The sequence below is a fragment of the Neopsephotus bourkii genome, unplaced genomic scaffold, assembly GCF_033783945.1.
Source record: "Neopsephotus bourkii isolate Nb327-2 ecotype Australia unplaced genomic scaffold, CSIRO-AGI_Nbou_v1 NB_580, whole genome shotgun sequence".
NCBI classification, from domain to species: Eukaryota; Metazoa; Chordata; class Aves; order Psittaciformes; family Psittacidae; genus Neopsephotus; species Neopsephotus bourkii.
Genome location: NW_026901081.1, coordinates 2,287,586 through 2,294,402, shown reverse-complemented (window position 1 = coordinate 2,294,402; position 6,817 = coordinate 2,287,586).

Genomic DNA, 6,817 nt, shown 5'->3' with positions numbered 1-6,817 from the left:
AGCCATGTGTCCTGCTGAGACTGTGAGGGGGAATCTGGGTGAGCAGGATATCATTACCAGAGCTGGGGTTTGGATATGTGACCAGAGCTAACAGCCTTTCCCTCCAGAAGGATTTTAGGTGACCACGAGCCTCATTCCTGAGACCCATCCTAAAGATGGCATCCATCTATGACTGAGATGGCATCCATCTGCGATGGATGTAGCATCCATTATAGAAGGAAGAGGATGCTGGTAACGCTGCTTAGGAAGCTCTGTGGTCCTCCTGCACCTTTCCTTTTGGGAATAAGCATGGGGAAGAAACAAGCAATTTGATAAAAAATGGAGAGAAATACACCAGTAATGAGATAGCTGTCAATGCTCCCTGTGGATAAGCTCGCACCAGCAGAATTATTTATAGACAGGAGTGTCTGATAACTTATTTGCTTTGACACTGTGGCCATGGCAAGGTAATGGATAGCTCTACAGGATGGGTTTTCAAAAGCACTCAATTAGGAGAAATGAGGTGCAAAATTACATGTGCAAGGAGGTGGAAACGTGGATGTTTGAGATGAGAGGGGCCTTGCTGGCCTGCCTGCAACACCCGGTTCACAATGGGGAAGAAAGAGGCCTCTTTTTAAGCACCCCAATGTTCTTTTTAATGGATATTTTTGAACATGTGCTCTGTGGGTCCTGAAAGCCAGATGGTTGGGTTATTTGCTGCTCTGAATGCCTCTGTGTGTATAAATCTCTGTCTACACAGGGAAATGGGCTTCCTTTTCTCCAGAGGAAGAAAGAAAGAATTCCATTTAAAGTGGAGTTCCCATTTGGATTCATTCCTCAGGATAAAAGAAAAAGGAGCTTCTTCCAAAAGTTCCTATCCACCTGAGGAGGTCATCAGAGGCTGACCCAAAACTGCTCACTTAGAAGTGCAGCCTGCAAACTCTCTTTGTTTTTATTCCTCCTTGCCATTGGCTACAACCCAAACATGCAAAGCATCACTTGCCTTAGAATCAGCGGTCTTCTCCTTGGGTAAGGAAACATTTGGCTCAGGGATGGATAGGAAGACCTTATTTTAGTGCTAAATATCTTTTTGGTAGAATCACAGAATGGTTTGGGTTGGAAAGGACCTTAAGATCATCCAGTTCCAATCCTGCTTTGTCAGACTGGACTGTCACTTACTGACTGCTTTGGAGGGATCCAGGCTTTCAGATCACACTCAGTGTCCTTCCAGGTCTGGTTCTCCTGATTACAGATGGGTCCTGAAAAGAGGGTGCAGCCCACTGCTTATTTCAGCTCTTCCCAGGGCTTGTGATGGTTTTTAACCAGATTGTCTTTTTTGCTGAATTAATGTCAGGAGAAATTGGGCAGGAAAACCTATACCCAGTAATCCACTTGCAGTAGAGACATTTCCTTTGCTGTGCTGTATCAGAAGGTGACATTATGACATAGAATAAAGGGACAGCCACCCATTAAGGGTCATAAAGGTGCCCTGGTTGTTATTAAGACTGAATTGCAGTGATTTGAGTGGCAAAGGGCTCCAAATGCAATCAGTTGGCTCTTTGGGTCACTGTGAGCATGGTCTGCAGGTTGCATCCCTCCTTTCTTCTTTCCTGCTTCACCCTCTGCTTTCTTGACACCATCGGCATCTACTTCCATGATGTATATACACAATACAAGAGTATTATTATTTGTATTTGCAGTGGTCATTACAACACTGGGGGTTAATCAGCAGGGCAAAATCCAGACAGCAAATGCCAGCAGACCCAACCACAGGCGTTTGATCATGCTTTGAAGCCTCAGAATTAGGGGTCAGTTTTGATCTAACAGCAGGGAGGAGAGGTCTGTCTAGTAGTATCACAGTATCACAGTATCACAGTATGTTAGAGATTGGAAGGGACCTCAAAAGATCATCTAGTCCAATCCCCCTGCCGGAGCAGGAACACCTAGATAAGGTTACACAGGAACGTGTCCAGGCGGGTTTTGAATGTCTCCAGAGAAGGAGACTCCACAACCTCCCTGGGCAGCCTGTTCCAGTGTTCCGTCACCCTCACTGAGAAGAAGTTTCTTCTCAGGTTTAAGTGGAACCTCTTGTGCTCCAATTTGTACCCATTGCCCCTTGTCCTTTCATTGTTTGCCACTGAGAAGAGCCTGGCTCCATCCTCGTGACACTCCCCCTTTATATATTTATATACACTAATAAGGTCACCCCTCAGTCTCCTCTTCTCCAAACTATAGAGACCCAGCTCCCTCAGTCTTTCCTCATAAGGGAGATGCTCCACTCCCTTAATCATCTTAGTTGCCCTAAGTGTTAACACCCTTCTGGGGAGCATTTCTGAGCCCTTGGACACACAGGGCAAGCAGCAGCCCTGCAGTTGGAGCACTGTCTGTGTTCTGTTAGTTGGTCTCCTTCTCCTGACCCTACCCATCATCCTTGTACTGCTATCCTCTGCTACTTGCTCTATGCAAGCCGCGTCCATCATGGGGCGAGATTAACTTCATTTTCCTTCACCTGTCTAAATGCAAACAGCTCCATTTGATTGAGTCACCCTCAGTGCCCATTTTTAGTCAGAGAAGAGAAATGGCCACTGCTAAAGCAATTCCCCAACCCATCTGAAGTGCCTGCCTTAGGATAAGTCAGATGATGAATCGTGCCTCTAAAATCAAATGAGACACCTCCTCGCTGATTTGGGTTGCCTATGCCAGTTGTAAAGGGCTGAGATACAGTCCCACTAAAACTTCACTGAGTCTCGTGTGCCTAATGAGCAAAAGTATTTCCTCACAGGCATTTAAGAATGGAGATAAAGATCAGTTTAACGCAACCAGATGGATTAAGCAGTGCTTTGGTTTCCTTTGAAGGTCACACTCCTGTGTGGTGCATCGGGAAAGCAGTTTAATCCTCTGGTCTGCAGATGCTTTCGAGTCCCTGAGATCTTCCCAAAGAGCTGGTGGAAAGTAGGAAAACCAGGCTTAGCCACATCAGCTGTTGTGCAATAGTCTGTAGCTCCATGGAGAAGTTTGTCCAGTCCAGGTGGAAAACCACTATCGGGTGACATGACCTCTTCTGGGCTGTCCTGCAATCTGTGTTAAAGGCAGTTGATGATGAGAAATCCTGTCCTCCACCACGATTCAGACTCAGGAGCGTTGGTTCTTATTGTCATTGCGGTTGTATACCCAGCTTATGAATCATAGAATCATAGAATAGTTAGGGTTGGAAAGGACCTTAAGATCATCAAGTTCCAACCCCCGTGCCATGGGCAGGGACACCTCGCTCTAAACCATATCACCCAAGGCCTTGTCCAACCTGGCCTTGAACACTGCCAGGGATGGAGCATTCACAACCTCCCTGGACAACCCATTCCAGTGCCTCACCACCCTAACAGGAAAGAATTTCCTCCATATATTTAATCTAAACTTCCCCTGTTTCAGTTTTAACCCATTAACCCTTGTCCTATCACTACAGTCCCTAATGAAGAGTCCCTCCCCAGCATCCCTATATGCCCCCTTCAGATACTGATTCATCCCTGGCAGTGTTTGAGGCCAGGTTGGACACAGGGGCTTGGAGCAAGCTGCTCCAGTGGAAGGGGTCCCTGCCCGTGGCAGGGGTTGGAGCTGGAGGAGCTTTAAGATCCCTTCAAACACAAGCCATGCTGGGATTTGATGATTTGTCCATCTGGAAGAAGCATGTGTGGGGTGGTGGTGCTGCTTCCTGATGCTGAATGTTGCCATGGACCATGTGCTATCCCTGTGCCACAGGCCAAGACTCATAGAGCGATCAGAGACTCCTGGTGTAGGGGAAACTGACATCTGAGGCCAGTGGTAATAAAAGGACAGCCAAAACCTCCCTGGAAACAATTCCCAATGTCAATCCCCAGGTTTTCCTTTCCCTTAATTTGCAGCTTTTGCCCCAGGCTCCAACCTTTGGGCTCCTACACAGGAGCTGGGTGGCCCCACCATGTTGGTCCATGTACATGCCTGTGGTCCTGCCTCCTCTCCACACCACTGCTCCCATAAAACAAGCTGTGCTCAGCTATTATGGATGCGGAACGTGTTGGTGTGAGGGAGCCCCATTCATCAAGGGGCTCTGGTCTCCACTCATTATGTGCTGGCTACAATGAATCAACGTTAATGAGGCAATTTTGGGACACTTCCACTTTGTATGCACAGTAATTATTTCCCACCCTTGCAAAACCAGTCCCTAATTAAGCTGATGGATTTCAGCAAGGTCTTGCGAGACCAAACCTCTTCCTCTTTTGTAGGGGTAGCGTGGCCTGTGAAATCCATTGCAACTGAGCTCTGCGAGGCACAGCACAGCTTTCAGATGCCTCCCTTTGCTGGATTTTAATAGGCTGAACAAGTGGAAACCTTTGGTGAAATCAAAGATAAAGAAAGAGGCGACACATCTATTTCTCATGGGTTAAAAACCACCTCAACAACCACCCAACCTAATTCTTTTAAATGCCCTAGGACAAAACGTGATACCAGATATGCAGAACAAGACAAAGCTCATTAATTCCCTCAAGTCAGGAGTGTCTGCTCATGGAAATGCAGGCAGGAAACTGCTCTCTTTTGATGGTGTGAATTAAACAAGGGGTGATGTTTCCATGTATTGCCCCTTGCTCTGTAAACATCCCTGCTGCAAAAGGACCGCCTGAATGCAGCATCTCCACGCCATTGCGCCACACTGGAGCCCTATTTCTCCTCAGTGAGAGCTGTTGAACCAAATGGAGGTCAAGAGCCTATTGCTATCAGCCTTAAAGACAGCAACGCTCTTCAAGGACCCTAGAAGAGCCTATGCTTTAAAGCTAAATGGTGTTGCTGTCAAGTTGTAATTGCTGTCCTTGGAGCGAGCGGTTACAACAGCTTTGGAAATGGTTGGTGCTTGTTGCATGAGCAGATTACAACAAATCATCTGAGCCACAGCAATTGCCTGAGTGTAAACTTGTTGTTGGGCAAAAGCACCGTTATGGGTCTGAGTTTAGCAGAGGATGAGCCTGAGCTAGATCACCTCTGGTTATCTGCAGGCTGGAAAGATGATGCATGCGGGCAGATGATGAGTAGCACCACAAGACAGAGTAAGTGACCTTGTGCTCGTGTCTTCAAGCACTAGGAACATGACAGCTGTGGCTGCTTGTTTATCTGGGGGTTGAAAGTAAGCAAGAAGAGTGCAAGTCCTTGTGTAGAGGCTTTTAGACCAATAACCGCTTTATGGGGCGCCCTGATGGAAGACAGATACAAGCCCACATGCAGCAGTTGGGGGTGACCCCCTCCACACCACACAGGAGCTCATCCCTTTATGCCCTGGAGCCTCTTTCTGTTCCTAGGGAAACAGAATCCATGCAACCATTGAAAAGACAGATGAACTCGAAGCTGGAATGCGTAGGGCTCAATCAATGGCATCAATAATGATAATGAACAATTCTGGTTCACCCCAAGGGCAGAGTTGTGGCAGGCTGAGACATTAAACATCAGGACAGAACTAGGATGGAGGATAAGTGCAGCGACTGTGAAATTCTCACACTTGCAAACCAATACCTATTGCATACCATTGCTGAGCTCATTTGCCTTGTACCTTTCCTTCTCTACATCTCCCCACCTTACACACCACCTCTCCTTTTTCCCCTCTTTGTTTGATGTGCAACCACTAAAGAAGATACAAACCAGAAAGAAAGACAACTGAGACCTTAAGAGGCATCCTGGCAAGACTGGGCTTAGCGCAGAAGTACATCAGTTTGGATATGGAGCATTGATTTCTTTTTATCACCTTCCTTATTAATACCACAGGATTTGCTCTTAAGAAGAAATAAATCAGAATGAGCCTAGAGGAACTGTGAGAGATAAGGGGAAGGATGTTTGCTCAAGTTATTCCTCATCGTGAAATGCTTTTAAGCTCCAGATCGTAGGTAGGAGGTGAGTTCCCCATCTTCCTTTTCAGTAATTAAAAGAAGAAAAGGGAACCTGGCAGTTTAACAGACATTCTTTATACATTGAATTAATATCTTTCTATCTCACAGAGATAATACGTTGAGCTGGAGGGCTCAGATCAGAACATGAACATCTTTGTTGTAATTCCAACTCGAAGGAACATCTTTTTGCTGTAATGAAACCTACCAGTATTAGGTGGCCTTGATTTTCCATTGCACTGTTGTGGCTTGGTGCCTGAGTATCATCATATGGCTGGATCTTCAGGTGGGGTAAGCTGGTTGGTTTACCAGTAAGGTAAAAGCTGAAGCTATTGATTTAACTCTATTGCTCTGATTAGACAAAGAATCTAGCCCATTGTTTTCAGTAAAGATACCTGGAGGTGATGCAGCAGATCATCAGCGTTAGAATCAAATTGCCCAGTGCTGGGGACACAGGACAAAGTGAGACAATTGGTGCAATAAACAATGTAGAGGTACTGGGAAGAAAAAGTAACCCAAGGAAAAAGAAGCAAATTCCTCAAATATGGAAATTTGGGGACACAAATCAGTGTGTTTGCTAGAAAAGGTGGTGTTGAAGAGAATACTTACACTAAAAGGACTCCTTCCTGAGACCAGTTCCTAGTGGGGAGCCTGAAGGAGACAAACCAACCCCTTCCCTCCCTCTCTCCCACATTCTTTACCTATTTTCATATCAAAGACTCAACTTGGGTATCTTCCATCTGAGCTATCACCATCACCAAGCAATGAGCTTCAAATCAGCCTCCTTGGAAGCTGGCTTCTCAGGAAACCTTCTTCAATAACAGGTTTTACATGTCTGGAAATCCCTTTCAGAAGGATCAAAGTAGCCACTAATTGCTGTGCTCTGCCTCCCAAACCTCTGGATTTGAATGGATGCATAGGATCCTCTCAGACTGGTT